Below are 16664 nucleotides of genomic sequence, written 5' to 3' on the forward strand. Positions count from 1 at the left end.
CTCTGGATCTGTAGCCAAGAACTGACCACTAGACCACAAAACCCACAGTACTGAAGATTAAGGTGACCACAATTCTACGATAATAGGTGCGAGAAGGAACAAACGGGCCCCGTTATGATAAATAAAAAAGTTGTTCCTGTGCTTAACTAATTACGCACTACGCCATGAAGGCGTATGGGGGAGTGGATGCATAGATCCATATGTTCTTGACCTGGGCACTAGTTGAAGGTGAGTGGTCACAGCTTCACGACCCCGCCTCTTTAACCCCGTTCCCCATTGGTTAGGAGGCTGGGTGGGCCCCAGAAAGATGTGGAGTGGAGAAAAATCTTAGCCCCATCCGGACTCGAGGTCTGTGTACTAGCAGAATCTATAAAGAAAAATTACATTACGGTTTATGCGTGTAATTAGACGAAAAATCGTGAGTAGAAGTTCGGATGGCTTTCAAACCCTCTGCCTCAACACTTCCACATCGCGTGGCAACCGCACATATTGGCAAGTGTGAAGATTAAATTTACTGACCTGTGCGATTTATTGGGTCAACAGCAGAAGTATTAGTTGTCCGTAATGTATATAATTCCGGTCACGGTAGCCGAGCGGTCTAAGCCATGTACTGTCTTCGCTCGCTTGGAAACCGGGATCGTGGGTTCGAATCCCACTCGGGGAATGGATGTTTAATTTGTGTGTGCGCGATTTTGTGTTTCTGTACAGGTAGAGGCCTTGCGAGCTGATCACTCGCCCAAGGAGTCCTACCGAATGTGTAAGATCTAGAAAAACCGAAGTGAAACGGAGAAGTTCATGGAGGTAGGCCTTAGCCCACTGGGGCTTTAGTGCCGATGAAAAAAAAAGTATATAACGTACTCTGTTGTAATGGACAGTGGGGTTTGATTCGCAGGCACTTTTCAGTTTCGTCGAAAATTTGAAATTTTTATATCACGAGCTACAACTAGGTGGCGGGAGTTTCGACATACAAAAGCAATAATCGATTGTTCCCCTACCAGGTGATTTGCTGTACAGAGCAGGCTCGAGTGAGAACCATTGTTTTCAACTGCATGAACAAAAAGTATGCATCGGCCATAGTCATGACTACCCTGTATGGTTTTTGATTTTAAGAAAAGTGCCCCACGGATACTTTCAGTGTGGAGAATACGAAGCGCCGTACAGCCTTCTGCCTTCGTTTTTGAGAGTTTCTGAATAAATGCTTAAGTACAGCTCTATAATATTTCTTAGTCTGGAAACACTAAAAAGGTAAGAAGGTATTCCTGTACGAGGCCACGGAAGCCCGTGAGGTTGTGATCTGTCTTCGCTCGCTCGAACGCTGGGATCGTGGGTTCGAATCCCACTCGAGGTATGGATGTCTGTGCGCGTTTATTGTGTTTCTGTAGTTCTGTGTGTACGTAGCGGCCTTGCGACGGCCTGATCCCCCGTCCAAGGAGTCCTACTGACAGTGTATAGGATTAAGAAACTGAAAGTGACCAGGGTCCAACTAAAGGACGGTAGATATAAGGACAGACAGACAGACAGTAGGCACACTTCGACAGTGGCGGGGAAAGCAACTATAGAATTTGTACTTCACAACGATCCAAGACCACGAACGCCTACAGTCCCCGGCCAGCCGGCCCGCCTAACGTCCGTGCCAGAGAAGTTGCTGAACACACACGGAGATGTAATTAGCATGACCCAATTTACCTGTCAGTAATTACGGTAATGTCCCAGACGGCACGGGTCCCATCTGACCTTCATTAAACGTAAATCTAAACATGGTGACCTAATACTAACATTCTACGTTTGTAATCCGGGGGTACTCTATTCGCATTTCGGCCAGGACACGAGTTATCCTGGCCAAGGAATTTAGTGACCAGTACCTTCAAAACAAAATGTATCTATGGCTCTAAAGCCCTTATGGACCTTGGCCGCTTTCTTCAGGTTTTTAGTTCATACATAGTCGGTGTGACTCCTGTCTGAAGGCTGCTACCTACACACAGGGCAACACAAAATAAACGCATACAAATATTCATACCTCGAGCTGGATTAGAACCCACGGTCCAAGTGTTCAAGCAGGCGAAGATGATTCATGCGCGCGGCCACTGTGATTGGCAGAAAACGGAGGTACAGTACATGCAAATTGCTGCTTAGCAGACAGAGAGGGGGGGGCCCAATTCTTGCAGAACGGGGAAGTGAAAACAAAAGCATCTCGATAAAAAAAATTAGATTTGATCAGTAATTCGATTCAAAGCCGGTTTACACGGGTTTCGGTTAATTTAAGGTCATCAAAATTCTATTCTAAAGAGGGTTTATTCGGAGTGATTTGAATTCGATTCCAAGACTGTTCACGTACGGTTCATACAGTTCAGTTCTAAGTACTCTAAGCTATAAGTAAGTTCATAAACGGGCTAATCAGTCTTATCCGAATTCATGATATAAATACCAAGTTTCGTAAACACTGGTTCAGGCGTTCGAAAAAGTTAATATGGGTGGGGGGACTATACAAGAGAGTCTACTTCAGGAAACTAGGATAAGAAGTGTTTAACTATGTGTGTTTTGAATTCAGTTCTAAGTTGGTTCATAAACGGTTTAGGACTGTTTTACGAATTTGGTTTTGTCTGATTCAGGAGGAAATTACGAGGAGATTGAACTCGGGTAATGCTTGCTACCATTCAGTCCAGAACCTTTTATCTTCTCGTCTGCTGTCCAAGAACATAAAAATCAGAATATACAAAACTATAATTTTGCCCGTGGTTCTGTATTGGTTTGAAACTTGGTCTCTGGCATTAAGCGAGGAAAACAGACACGAGTATCAGGAATTAAATATGTAATTTTCCTGGGGAGTAAAGCGCGGCCGGCGCGTAAGGCTGACAACCTTACCACCACCTTTGAGCCGATTGTCTAGATAATGTGGGACCCCCAACGTCTCACAACCCTATGGGCCTTCACTGCCTGTTACAGGGATAGCTTTACTTTTACTCACATAGACTGAGGGTGTTTGAGAACAGGGCATTGAGAATATTTGGACCGAAAAGAGGGATGAAGTGACAGGAGGTTGGGGAAAACTGCATAATGAGGAACTTCATAACTTGTACTCTTCTCCAAGTATAATTAGAATGATGAGGTGGGCGGGGCATGTAGCACGAATGGGGAAGACGAGGAATGCGTATAGGATATTGGTGGGAAAGCCAGAAGGAAAGTGACCACTGGGAAAACCAAGGCGTAGGTGGGTGGACAATATTAAAATGGATCTTAGAGAGATAGGATGGGATGGTATGAATTGGATTGATCTGGCTCAGGATAGGGACAAGTGGAAGGCTCTTGTGAACACGGTAATGAACATTCGGGTTCCATACACTGCTGGGAAATTCTTGAGCAGCCGTAGAATTGGCAGCTCCTCCAGAAGGGCTCAGCTCCATGAGTAAGTAAGTAAGTAGTTTCGCGAACGCTATGCCGTTCAACTGTAATTCTGTATACAAGAACGCAGTTACTATGTGTTGTAACGTAAACTGTAAGAATTCCAAGTTTGTTCCTACTGCAGCAAGTTTCAGTATCATGGATTAGCACCAGTGTAAGGAGGAAGCCGTTCGCATTGATGTTACTTTTTCTCCTGATTTCTCGGGGTGAGGTGAGCCGGAGTCCGTTTGGTTATTCGGCCACTATTTGGCCTAGCCCTAGATGATGACGAGTGTGGAGCAGTCAGTGGAATGAAAATTGGCAGAGGAAACTGAAGTACTCGCAGAAAACCTTCCCCAGTGTCACTCTGTCCACCTCAAATCCCACATAAACTGACTTGGGATCGAACTCGGGCCGTGGCGCTGGGAAGCCGGCTACCAACCGCCTGAGCTATGGCACGGCCTTACTTACTCATGGAGCTGAGCCCTTCTGGAGGGCTGTCAATTCTACAGCTTCTCAAGAATTTCCCAGCATTTTATGGAACCCGAAGGTTCATTACAGCGTTCACAAGAGCCCTCCACTGGTCTCGATCCTGAGCCAGATCAATCCAATCCATGCCATCCCATCCTATCTCTCTAAGATCTATTTTAATATTGTCCACCCACCTACCCCTTGGTCTTCCCAGTGGTCTCTTTCCTTCTGGCTTTCCCACCAATAACCTATATGCGTTACTCGCATGACATGGCCTACTAGTATTAATATTAGGCGGTATAACCGAACTGAAGCAATACTCTGAAGGCAAAAACTTTCTCTACTGTCTGCAATATCCAACAAGTCTGTTAAGTTAATCTACCAGACAAGGCCACGTGGAGTTGCAGGATGGAAAATTGCGCCGCCTTATGCAAGAGAATGCCGATCACAGCTGCCGTGCGGTCTAGGGGTAGCTGCACACAAACTGCGTCAAGACAAGCATCAAGACAAGAGACACAGTCTTGCTTCATTCGTGAGTGGTCAGCATGACGACTCAGACCGGTGTGCGGAAATTTAATCTCGTTCGTTTCAACTGTGCTCCTTTCTTTGCGTAATGTCGCAGACATCGTGTCTTGACGCATGCCGGTGTGCGGCCTACCTAAGGCGTGAAATGTCTTCGCCCTCTCGAGCGCTGTGATCGTGCGTTCGAATCCCACTCAAAACAAGGATGTTTATCTTCGTTTATTCTGTTTAGTTAATGGACTGATCCCCCATCCTAGGAGTCCTACCGTCTATAGGATTAAGAAGCTGAAGTGAAACGACGCGGTTCACGGGTGTCCTATGCCCCGAGTGGGAGCAACAGGTATAAAGATAGAAAAAAAATACAAGAGCATGCGCTACTGTAAACATGTTGGTTGGATCTCAAAATATTGGGCAGGAACGCTAAGTTTCATTATGTTTAAGGGAAAGCTGTAAACGCTGATGATTCCTAAAGCAAAGACGAACAAGTGCTGAATTTAAGTATGCCTTCTTCTTGAATGTGGTGCCGTGTAGATACTGTGCAAACCGATGTTTCCGAGGAACTTATCGCCTCTATGTTCAGGGTTGAAAAACCCGCGTGAGGAACCAGCGTGAGCAGTTGGCCATCTGGTGACGCTTGTTCCTCACTCGCGGATTTTTATACCCTGAAGATGGAGGCGATAAGTTCCTCCGAAACGTCGATTTACACTATCTACGCGGCGCCACATCCCAGAAGACGGCATTCTTCATAGACACCGACGTGAAAACTTCAAATCTTACAAAGTGCAGAACTGCGAGCCCGACTGTTCATTTTACTTGTAATGGTGTCAAAATCAGACATGACAAAACAGCGCTGTGTAGACCCCGCCACAACCACAGAACTATTTTTAGAAGTATAAACACTGTGTATGTATACAAAGTATGAACACTGCTGGACACAGGTTATCGACCAGCGACTGAACACATCGCATACGAACTTTTCAAAAATACAAAGACGAAAATTCTTTGTAGTATCGTCAAATGTTTACAAAACTGGGTGTCAAGGAAACGCTGCGGGGGGGGGGGGGAAGATATATGTTCAATTCTCGTCAAGATAGGTCTCCGCATTAAACACTGGACACGGTAATGCTGTAAGCTTTCTGACTTTGATGGATATGTTAAACAGTTGTGACAGAAGCCATTTTTGTGTACGTGCTATTACAAATACACACTTATCGGATTTACGAAACGCATCTTTCTGCACGCAAAGGTAGCAGCAACATGGCGGCCGCACTTAGGTTTCGCTATTTTCTGCAGTATTTATAACACAGTTTTCTGAAAACCAATTCATGCGAATATGCAAGAAACAACAATGAGAAATGCATAGACTATTGGTTGGAAAGCCAGAAGCAAGGAGACCACTAGGAGGATCAAGACGCAGGTGGGCGGATAATATTAAAATGGATCTTAAAAGAGAAAAATGATGGGGTGGTATGCACTGGGCAGATCTAGCTCAGGAAAGGGTTCAGTGGAGGTCTCTTGTTAAAACGGTAATGAACTTTCGGTTTCCATACAATGTTGGGAAATTCTTGAGTAGGTGCAAAACTGGAGGCTTCTCAAGAAGGGCTCAGCTTCACGAAATTAGTGTTGCTTATTTAAATATGCTGTCACTAACTGAAAACCATATGACACCGAAATAAGTGGACTTAATCTTTCCCGGAATTCACTGGGAGGGGCCAAGTAAAATCAGGAAATAAAATTTTCGAGAATAGTCGGTGTCCAAGCCGAGATTCGAATCAGACACCATCAGATTACCAAGTCGCCAGCCACACGAACATTATTTACTGTTCACTACTTCCATGTTTACATGACTGGCCACCCACATGCATTATGCCTATTAATAACCATGTCACGTCTAATTCATGTCTATTCTTTATTGGCGATTATAGCGTGTAATATTTACAGTAAGACTTGGCTGGTATATTTTTGAACGGTAAAAATTCTGGGCCATGACGTGTGTCTACGTTAAGACGAAGGTGAAGCCGTGCGTCTGTTGTGCAAAAAGGCTATAAGAGGACTAACACGGCCGTTCCACATTCCGATACATAACAGGACCACTAAGTGTAAATTATAGAATAACTGTTAGCACCGTCCAGTGTGGTTCAATTTATAGATATTTATTGCCATTACATGTTTCGACCAGCCGTGACCATCTTCAGAAGCCTTAATCGAGTGACGTCGAGTTGTTTCCTTTTGCGGAAACGATACAGAAGCAGAAGCTAAAAAAAAGAGGGGTATCACTGTGAAGACCTCTGACTGAGCACACCCAAATAATACTCCAACCTTCCGTTCTAACAGAAGAGGCACAAGGATACAAATAGTATTGGTTCAAAATCTTAGATACTACACATAAATAAGATTTCAATCCAAACAGTGGTAAGTAACTTTTTATATAGTGCGTTCAGTTAAGGAGGAAACACCGCTGATCCAGCCCAACATTCCTCACAGATTGCTACTCTAACTGCCGATAACGGAATGAGCCATTTATCAGCGCTAATGACTCATTCTGCTATCGGCAGTTACAGGAGCAATCTGTGAGGAATGTTGGGCCGGATCAGCGGTGTTTCCTCCTTAACTGAACGCACTATATAAACATTTCTATGTATGTATATTACGAACCTGGCAATAGTAGTTCCTGAACATGTTGATCTTATGCCTTCTGAAGATGTCACGCCTGGCCAAAATATGAAAAAGGCAATAAATACGTACAAATTGAATGACACTGGACGATGCTAACTATTATTTTAATTGAGTTTACTGGTGTGATGGACCAGAATGAAACGACTAAGTTCCCCTTCCCTCCTATGTCTTGTTTCAATTTATTTAATGACATCAGTGTCTCAAAACAGAATAAAAAACTTGGAACGTATGTGTGTGAGGAAGAGGTAGTGACGTAATGTCCGGGCCTCTAGCGGAATACGCCTGGAGTGACACGAAAGTCACGAGAAACAGAAACGTTACCGCTTTCATACAACCCCTACTCTTTTTTTTTTTTGTTGCTAGTGGGGTAGGAATAAGTCCCTTGTGCTGCGGCCACTTCTGGCCTACTGTACCAGCCCCAGATGATAGGGGACGGTGATTGTGAAGCATGGAATGAATATTAGCAGGGGAAACCGAAGTACTCGGAGAAAACCTGCCCCAGCGCCACTTTGTCCACCAAAAATCCCACTTGACGAGACCCGGGTTTTAACCCGGGCCGCCGCGGTGGGAAGCCAGCGACTAACCGCTTGAGATTTGGCGGGGCCCAACCTCCTACTTTGTTTAAAACATCTTCGGAGGTGCGTAACAACTTGAGTAGGCAGTGTTACGGAAGGAAAATACTGCGTTTTCAAAGGGATCACTGGCACGGTGAGTTCGGTTCTCAGTGTATCGTCACGTGTATTAGTGACTTTAGACGCCGGTTTCGCTCGGTGAGTCGGTATATTGGATCTTCACCACGCGGAACCACAACTGATTATAACCCCTTTCAATTTTATTGAAACACTTCGTAACTACGAACAATGATAACACTCTAAAGGTTACTGTAACTGTAGCCGAGCAGTCTAAGGCATGCACTGTCCTCGATGGCTCCGAAGCAGGGATCGTGGGTTCAAATTCCACTCAGGGCATGGATGTTCAGTGTTTGTACTTTCCTGTGCTTCTGTACAGGTAGAGGCCTTGCGACGAGTTGATCGCCCTCCCAAGGAGTCGTACCGAATGTTAAGATCTAGTAAACCGAAGTGAAAAGGAGTGTTTAATGGAGGTAGCCCAAGGCCCAAATTTGGGGCTTTAGAGCCAAGGGGGGAGGGAAACTAAATACTTCACTTCTGACATTCTGACTAGTCTGTCTGAGCTTCAAACTCAGGCTCATTTCTGGTTATAACCGCTATAAGTCAGTGATATCATACACCGCCTCGAAGGGTTCTATTCTGGTCTTTGAGATCGCGTTATATGACACCAACGTAATTACCGTGGTTACCATACCTGCAGCCGTTTATCTGTTTATTGCGTACCCTCGGAACATGTTCAGAGAACCGTTACCTAGCAATGGCTCCACAAACTACGCTACCGCGTGCCCCACAAAAACAGATGTAAGATAAAATATACAGAGAAATGGAACACAATAGACTGAAAGGGAACATTATTACTTCGTGCCAACGTATTAGGATATGTATGATTAAACCGCGATGTTCCTCCTACTACAGGAACAGTAACATAATCGGGATGCCGAAGTGTAGGAGCAGAGAGCCAAACTACGGGGCCCCAAAATATAAACTGCAACAGAACTACTAACGTAGTAGCGGTTAGTCGCTGGCTTCCCACCGCAGCGGGGTTAGATCCCGGGTCTGCTGAAGTGGGATTTGTGGTGGACAAAGTGGCGCTGGGGCAGGTTTTCTCCGAGTACTTCGGTTTCCCCTGCCAATCTTCATTCCACCAATTATTCCACAATCACCCTCACCTATCATCTGGGGCTGGTACAATAGGCCACAAGTGGCAGCAGTACAAGGGACTTGTACTTAGTCCCACCCACTAGCAATAAAGAAAAAACGTAGAAAGTAAAACTAAAGCTATCCCTGTAACAGGCCGTGGAGGCTCCCATATGTTCTAGACAAACGGTTCACAGATGGCGGTAAGGTTGTCAGCCTTACGCGCCGGCCGCCCTTTACCCCCAGGTTTCCTGGTACTCATTTCTGTTAGAGGCTGACATGACCCCAGGGCCATAGTGAGGCTCGAAGTATTATGTAAATTAAAAAATGTCACCTCATCGGGATTCGATCCCGCAACCTTCCGGTCTTGTAGCATAGTGCCCCAACGTACTCTGTCTATTCCCATTTGTCGCCTCAATGCCTACCCTTCAGATTAAAGCAGCACATTCCTCCGAAACGTCGGTTACCTCCTACCAGACTCCACGGTCTCATAACTCGTAAAACCACAAACTAAAAAAACAAAAACAAACAGGACTACAAATTCGGATATGAATGGCACACGCTAAAAAAACCTAAAAACTTGTGAAACGATATTAAAATGTGTCGTAGACCGGGGAGTTATTGATTGGACTGATCCGGCTGACGACAGGGACCAGTGGAGGGCTATTAGGAACACGATAACGAATGTTGTAAAATTATTGAGTAGCTGAGCGACTGGCGGCTTCTCAAGAAGGGCCCTGTTCCATGTGAGTGAGCAAGATGATCGGTCAGTAGCATACATATGGTTGCAGGCTTATCTGAAGGCCGATAAAGACACGATAACTCCGTACAAATTATTTTACATTTGGGCTTGCGGCCTCGCAAATTCTCGCAGTTACCGCCGATAAACGTTCGCGCAAGATGCTTCGTGTGTACACTTCGCGGTGAGCACACAATGCCAATAACAACCGGGTGAGTTCAGGGTCGGACACTGATAAAGTGGAGGCCAAGTGCTAAAAGTGGAAACCAGACTGCACGTTGATCAATAACGGGCATCCTCACTCACAGCAGTGACCATTTCAGCCATCAATATAAGTGACACCGGAGGGTGGGGTTTACAAAATCGCCTCAGATATCAGTATTTGGTGGTTGGAAGGTATATAGTACACCCTCGCTAATCTGCATCGAAATATGAAAAATGCTGTCCACAGTTGAGCACATACTTTAAAAGACACATGGCATTTAGGAAGGCAGATGAGTCACTTGTCTGTTCAGACAAAACTTGACAGTTTCTTCGCACTTGCATTAGTAACAATGCAAAACAAGTACAACTTCTCAGTCTTCTATCGATGAATAAACGTATTGTCTTTCTTACTGGAGCTGAGCATCTTGAGAAGCGGCGAATTGTGCAGCCACTCAAGAATTTCCAAACATTTTATGATACCGGAAGGTTCATTATCGTGTTCACAAGAGCCCTCCACCGGTCTCTAACCTTAGCCAGATCAATTCAATCCAATCCATACCATACCATCCCACCTCTCCTAAGATCCATTTTAATACTGTCCGCCCGCCTATGTCTTGGTCTTCCCAGTCGTCTCTTTCCTTCTGGCTTTCCCACCAATATCCTACATGCATTCCTTTTCTCCACCATTCGTGCTACATACCCTGCCCACCTCATCCTCCTTCACTTGATCATTCTAATTATACTTGGAGAAGAGTACAAGTTATGAAGCTCCTCATTATGCAGTTTTCTCCAACCTCCTGTCACTTCATCTCTCTTCGGTCCAAATATTCTCCTCAACACCCTCAGTCTTTCCTTCCACAATTCTTAAATAAAGGCTTTACAGTGATGTTTTCTTATTTATTTCCATCAGCACTGCTTATATTATTAAATTTTCCATTCAATTGAGTTCTAAGTAATTTTCAGGACCACTTTTGCTTCACTAAGACGGATTATCGTCTAATTCCCGTTACCTCTGCCCGGCGAGGTACATACATAATTATTCTCGTCACAGCAAATATTAAAGCAACTTCATGCACGTTATTTGTTTCAGTTTTGCCTGTCCCTTTTCAATAGACGTAAATGCGTCACCCAAACTTCCTAGCTGCTTCGCGCTCGTTTCTTGCTTGGCTTATTCTTTGACCCTGAAGGAGGTGGTGACATATTCTTCCGAACTGTCGGTTGACTTCAAACGGAGTCCACGGCGTTATATCCCAGAATGATGAACTCTTCAGACCAAATAAATCACCAAATCCCTCTGGACTTCACGTATTTTTATATAAATTATAATTTGAAATTATCAGATTCCAAGGTCCGTATAAAGACGGAAACACGCCAAATCTACATTACACAAATAACGTTGAATGTGAGATTGTAACGCAGTCTGTTTCAGAGATCCCAACATGAACACATCGCCTCCATCTTCAGGGAAGAAGAGAAAATGCAACAAGATGACAAGTCAAGGCACATTTCCTCTTCTTATACGTAGAAAATTCCTACTCCAGACTAAACGGCGTTACAACTCAGACAGCCGTACATTTTATAATCTGTTAATCGGATTTAGTAACATAACTTCTAGCTATTCTGAGAACAAAACAAACACCACCCAAATCCTTGAAAGTGGCGTTGAGTTACGGATTGCTATAACAGGTGGGACACAGTGATCGCGGGAGTCTCCACTCAACATCGTGCCATCGTACATATGGTATGCCAGGGGAATCTGTTGCTTACATCCAGCCTTTCGTGGTGGCCGGCGGCCCCTTACAGTTCTCGCAAGAGCCATTTAATTGAGCCACATAAATCCAATCCGGTCTCACACAACCTATCACCCTAAATCTACAAGTTCAAGTTTATCCTTCCATCAAAACCTGGGCTTTCCGAGTGGGCTCGTTGTTCCTGGTTTTGGGAAGAATTTCTGTACGCACTATCTCCTATGCATGTTCCTCTTGAGAAGCCAACAGCTGCTCTGCCACTCAAGAGACTCCCAGCACTTGACGGAACACAAATTCTCATTATTGTATTTACGAGGGATCGCCATTGGTCCCAATCCCGAGCCAGATGAATCCAGTCCATACCAGCCTCAATTTCTGAGATCTATTTTAATATTATCCTCTCCTTACGTCTAAATCTTTCTGGCAGCTTCATTCTTTCGGTTTTTACTACCATACCTTGCAATCGTCGTCTTCCCCCATGCGTGCTACATGTCCTGGCCATCTCATTCCCCTTGACTATATCAGCAAGTACTACTGTTTTCAAATTTAGTGAAGCAGTCGGTGACTGGATGATCATGTGGAGGAATGGAAGCTGATGGAAGCGGCTGTGGCCTAATTTTAGGTACTATCCCAGCATTTGCCTGGAGGGACTGCGAGAAACCTCGGTCACGACAGCTGGCGTCCTGGCCGAGATCCGAGCCTCGTCAGAAGTCAGACGCGTTAACGCTTCTATCAATTTACCCGGTAAAACAGTTATTAACACTGACAGCAACATCGCTTACTGCATATTGTAATTATATCAAGTGTGGTCTCTTTTCAAGTTACTTTGGTACGATACTTTTGAACAGACCTGTTTTTTAAACAACTTCCTGTTGAAATTTCAATGGTCTTACACTATCCTGCTCGTGAAGGGGGGTGACAATATAAAAGTGNGGGGGGGGGGGTGACAATATAAAAGTGTGAAACAAGGGCCAAAGAAAACAGGTCAAGCTATTTTAAGCGCAAATACATAGGCAGAACAGTTCACGCTGTTTTAATGCGCAAATACGGAGACCTCGGTAGAAGAGGTCACGCAATTTTAATGGGCAAATACGGAGACACTGAGAGAACCGGTAGTGCAATTTTAATGCACAAATACGGAGACATCGGTAGAAGAGGTCAGCAATTTTAATGCGCAAATACGGAGACATCTGAGAGAACCGGTAGTGCAATTTTAATGCACAAATACGGAGACATCGGTAGAAGAGGTCAGCAATTTTAATGCGCAAATACGGAGACATCGGAAGAAGAGGTCACGCTATTTTAATGCGCAAATACGGAGACATCGGTAGAAGAGGTCACGCTATTTTAATGCGCAAATACGGAGACATCGGTAGAACCGGTCGCGCAATTTTAATGCGCAAATACGGAGACATCGGTAGAAGAGGTCACGCTATTTTAATGCGCAAATACGGAGACACTGATAGAACTGGTCGCGCAATTTTAATGCGCAAATACGGAGACATCGGTAGAAGAGGTCACGCTATTTTAAATAGCAAATACGGAGACATCGGTAGAAGAGGTCACGCAATTTTAATGCGCAAATACGGAGACATCGGTAGAAGAGGTCACGCTATTTTAATGCGCAAATACGGAGACATCGGTAGAACCGGTCGCGCAATTTTAATGCGCAAATACGGAGACATCGTATCTTAAAAACTTCAACCACAAGATATATAAACCAGGCCCCTCGAAATTTGTTTGAAAGCAGCCCTGTAACGCCACGGAACATGTTTTACGGAGTGTGAACTATGTACTTTAACGCTATTCCACTCTACCCTACGCATGGCACTCAGACCATAAAACTGTGACGCACTAAACATTTCTGGCAAAGTCAAGCCATCCGCCACTTACGTAAACAGAAAGGAAATGCGCGAAAATATGTTTTTTCACGACACAAGCATTCCACAACAGATTAAGCCATGTCACTGAAACCTTCAAAATGTAACCCATTACAATCCGCTTACGCCTGTAATGAATCAAAATATTTACAACTTCTGTTCGTACCTCACAGGAAACAGAACTGTCTTCCCCATAACAAAGACCAATCACGCAATGCTGTTAGTGAAAGAACGGCTGTTTATCCTGAAACCGATAAATACGATGTGTGGATAACTTACAGCAAAATATCCAATTCTTGTTTCATTCCACACGTCTAGTAATAGGGGCCTAATGTTTTCATTATTCACCTTAATTATTACGTTAACATCTGCAATATGTACCTACTTACTTATGGAGCTGTGCCATTATTCAGAAGCCAAATCTACAGCTACTCAAGAATTTCTCAGCATTTTATGAAACACGAAGGTTCAATACCGTATTCACGAGAACCCTCCACTGGTCCCTATCCTGAGCCAGATCAATCCAATCCATACCATCCTATCTCTCTAAGGTCCATTTTAATATTGTCCATCCACCTACGCCTTGGTCTTCCCAGTGGTCTCTTTCCTTTTGGCTTTCCCACCAATATCCTATATGCATTCATTTTCTCCCCATTCGTGCTACATCCTCCTCTGCAATATGTATTAAAAAAAACAGAACGCAGAGTTCTGGCGGGTAGCACTCGTAGCTTATATTCGGGAGATTTTGTTAAAATTTTGGTCCGGAAACAAGACAGATCATCAAATTACGCCACGAGCACTTCCCACGTTTTCCAATTTATTAACCTCCCTACCATCGGACGCTAAATAACCTAGACAATGTTGTTAAATAAATCATAAATATATTTATAAGGCACGTACTTGTAACTGAGTGTCAGGCGTGCCAACTGCGCGGCCTCTACATAAACAAGTTTTCCTTTAAAAAGTGACAGGCCCAGATATTCAAGTTTGTATGCACAGAAGCTACCACTGCGGTCGCGATAAACCGGCAAGCAGTAAACTCGAAGTTACATTCCTCAAAGAAAACAGGAACGCCCAAGCTATGTAACTGCAGGAAAACAAACGAATCGTGAAAAATACAATTCTGACATTTATCTATCTATTGGGGTTTGGGGTTGGGGGGGGGGGACCCCGAAAAACAGCACAAAATATTCGAACCGAGAACCTCCCGCATACAAGACTAAACCGTTATACCTATAACAAGCATTTACGTATAAAAACTATTACGAAATTACTAATTTCCTGCAAGTGTGTTGTAACGAAACTGTATCTCTGATGTCTGTTTCGTAAACCGAACGTTTCACGTCGAAGGACTGGTCGGAATTACGGGCTTCAACTCCACGCAGCAAACGCCAGATCGTCCCCGGCCTCGCTTTCACTTTCGTTTCGTTTAGCCAATACCACGCGTTACTTGAACAAACAAGAACTCGCAGCTGACTTTTCTCTCGTTCCCATCTGTCATAACGTCTTTGATCACACACGCAAAATAAATCATTCTAAAAAAATACGCACAGAACATTGCAATAACAAAATTCACACACATTTTAATTCATGCGAAGTGGGTGGAAAAGAAGCTGTTCCTAGTTATATATGGGCACTCAACACGCTGGTGATCACGTGACTGTTTAACATCACTTCACACCTCTTTCAATGCGGTTCTTCTCTGCCTTCATAAGTCGTAACTAAATCTGGAGTGAAAAAGTGTTCCAAAGGATCTACCAAACTAACACTGCACGACTATCAATAAATTATCAGATAAAACTGAAAGGGTTGCCGCAAATAATCCCCTTAATCATCACACACACACAGGATTCTATTTACACGGCATAATACTTCACACGTACAACGAAAACGTCCCCACTATGCGGGTAAGGTACCATTTTAAACATTTTGAGTAAAAATGTTTTCATAACAGCAAGATTGGATGCTGACGGTATTAGTTCCCCATTGTTTGGACTGACAATCCACCACAAGCGGTCGTTTCTTCCTTTATAACAGCACCATAAAATACCGCCAAGTGACACGTTGGGGACAATTTTACAACCTCCCAATAAGAGGTCACTAAACCGCAACTTCGCAAGGGATCAGAGTTCCACCAGCCTGCCTGTGTCAATATCGCAACTCTCATTACAAAACTGCTTTGTGACAGGCATCCTGGGACCATCCTTTAGCACACAGCTGATCCATATGTTTGCTACACTTCCTTTTATCAATGACGCATTGGTTTTTCCTCTGGGAGGGCTCTGTCGGTCATTGTTGTGGGTTCTTACATAACGAGCAACAGGAGGTTGTAGCTCGATCATAACAGTTTGTCACATTTCAAATCTGCAACCTCTTCCTAAATTCCGACATTTCTGTGGGGGGGGGGGGCGAAACTGTGTAAAAATTTCTTAACTGTGGGTCACTCGATATGGAAAACGAACAATGAAACTCACTTCTCGCGCGATTCAAGTGTATGCCACGTAAGTGGGGTAGCCCGGACTTCGTAAACACGGGATGTTATATAACATGGGTGCAAAATCTCTTTTGTTTAACTACCTCAAATTCCGGCCGATGCCAGTAATGACACCCGAAACTCTCTTCCACCTGCAGAAAGTAGCGCTGACACTTCATTAAATCGCAAAACTGAATCATCTTTCAACAACAACGAGATCATTATGCTTCCTCTTCAACACAAAGAACTTTCCATTTCATGTCATTGTTTCAATGGAATGGTACATTACAGTATTTTAAAAAAAAAACTTACCTTACAGACGCCATCCGTATGCAAATTATGTTTATTCTAAAAAAAGGTGATGCTGTAATCACATACAAAAAGTTATTAACGTCCAGACAGACCAAAGGAACGGCCACTGAAGCACAAAGACACTACAAAGACATTCGTTCTAACACGGCAGCTACTAGCATCCGAACTGTTCTATCCGCCGAAGCACAATGAAACTCTCTGACGGCGAGAGTTGACTAGCCAAGGCAGCGCGCGCGGGAAGCATGACGGAGGGGGAAGAGCGGTGGGAAGACCACGTGTGGTGAGCAACAAGGAGGAGCGCTCCCAAACTCTGCGCAGAACAGTTGCGTACATCTCCAGAACGTGGAAACTCACCCTTGTGTCTGTCACCCTGGTATTGACGCAGCTTGAACAGTACAGAGGGGTTGAGGTGGGGGTAATGGAGAAAGCCAAAAACTATTACCTCGCTCTCCGACAAGGGAAGGACAGAAAATGGAATGTGCCCCTTGATGAGAG

General features: G+C 44.2%; 1 protein-coding gene across 3 annotated transcripts in view; it reads right to left on the bottom strand.

The window, feature by feature from the left end:
* Positions 1-16664, bottom strand: part of LOC111870860 (brain tumor protein) — a 340351-nt gene that overhangs the window by 101129 nt on the left and 222558 nt on the right. Inside the window, exon 1 of one of the 3 annotated variants that reach the window (XM_023863453.2) lies at positions 16170-16362. The exons of the other annotated variants lie outside the window; for them this stretch is intronic. The gene's annotated coding sequence lies outside the window, so the exon portion shown is untranslated. Of the gene's footprint in view, positions 1-16169; positions 16363-16664 lie in introns of those variants that run through there. 3 annotated transcript variants of the gene reach the window in all.

The sequence above is a fragment of the Cryptotermes secundus genome, unplaced genomic scaffold, assembly GCF_002891405.2.
Source record: "Cryptotermes secundus unplaced genomic scaffold, Csec_1.0 scaffold632, whole genome shotgun sequence".
NCBI classification, from domain to species: domain Eukaryota; kingdom Metazoa; phylum Arthropoda; class Insecta; order Blattodea; family Kalotermitidae; genus Cryptotermes; species Cryptotermes secundus.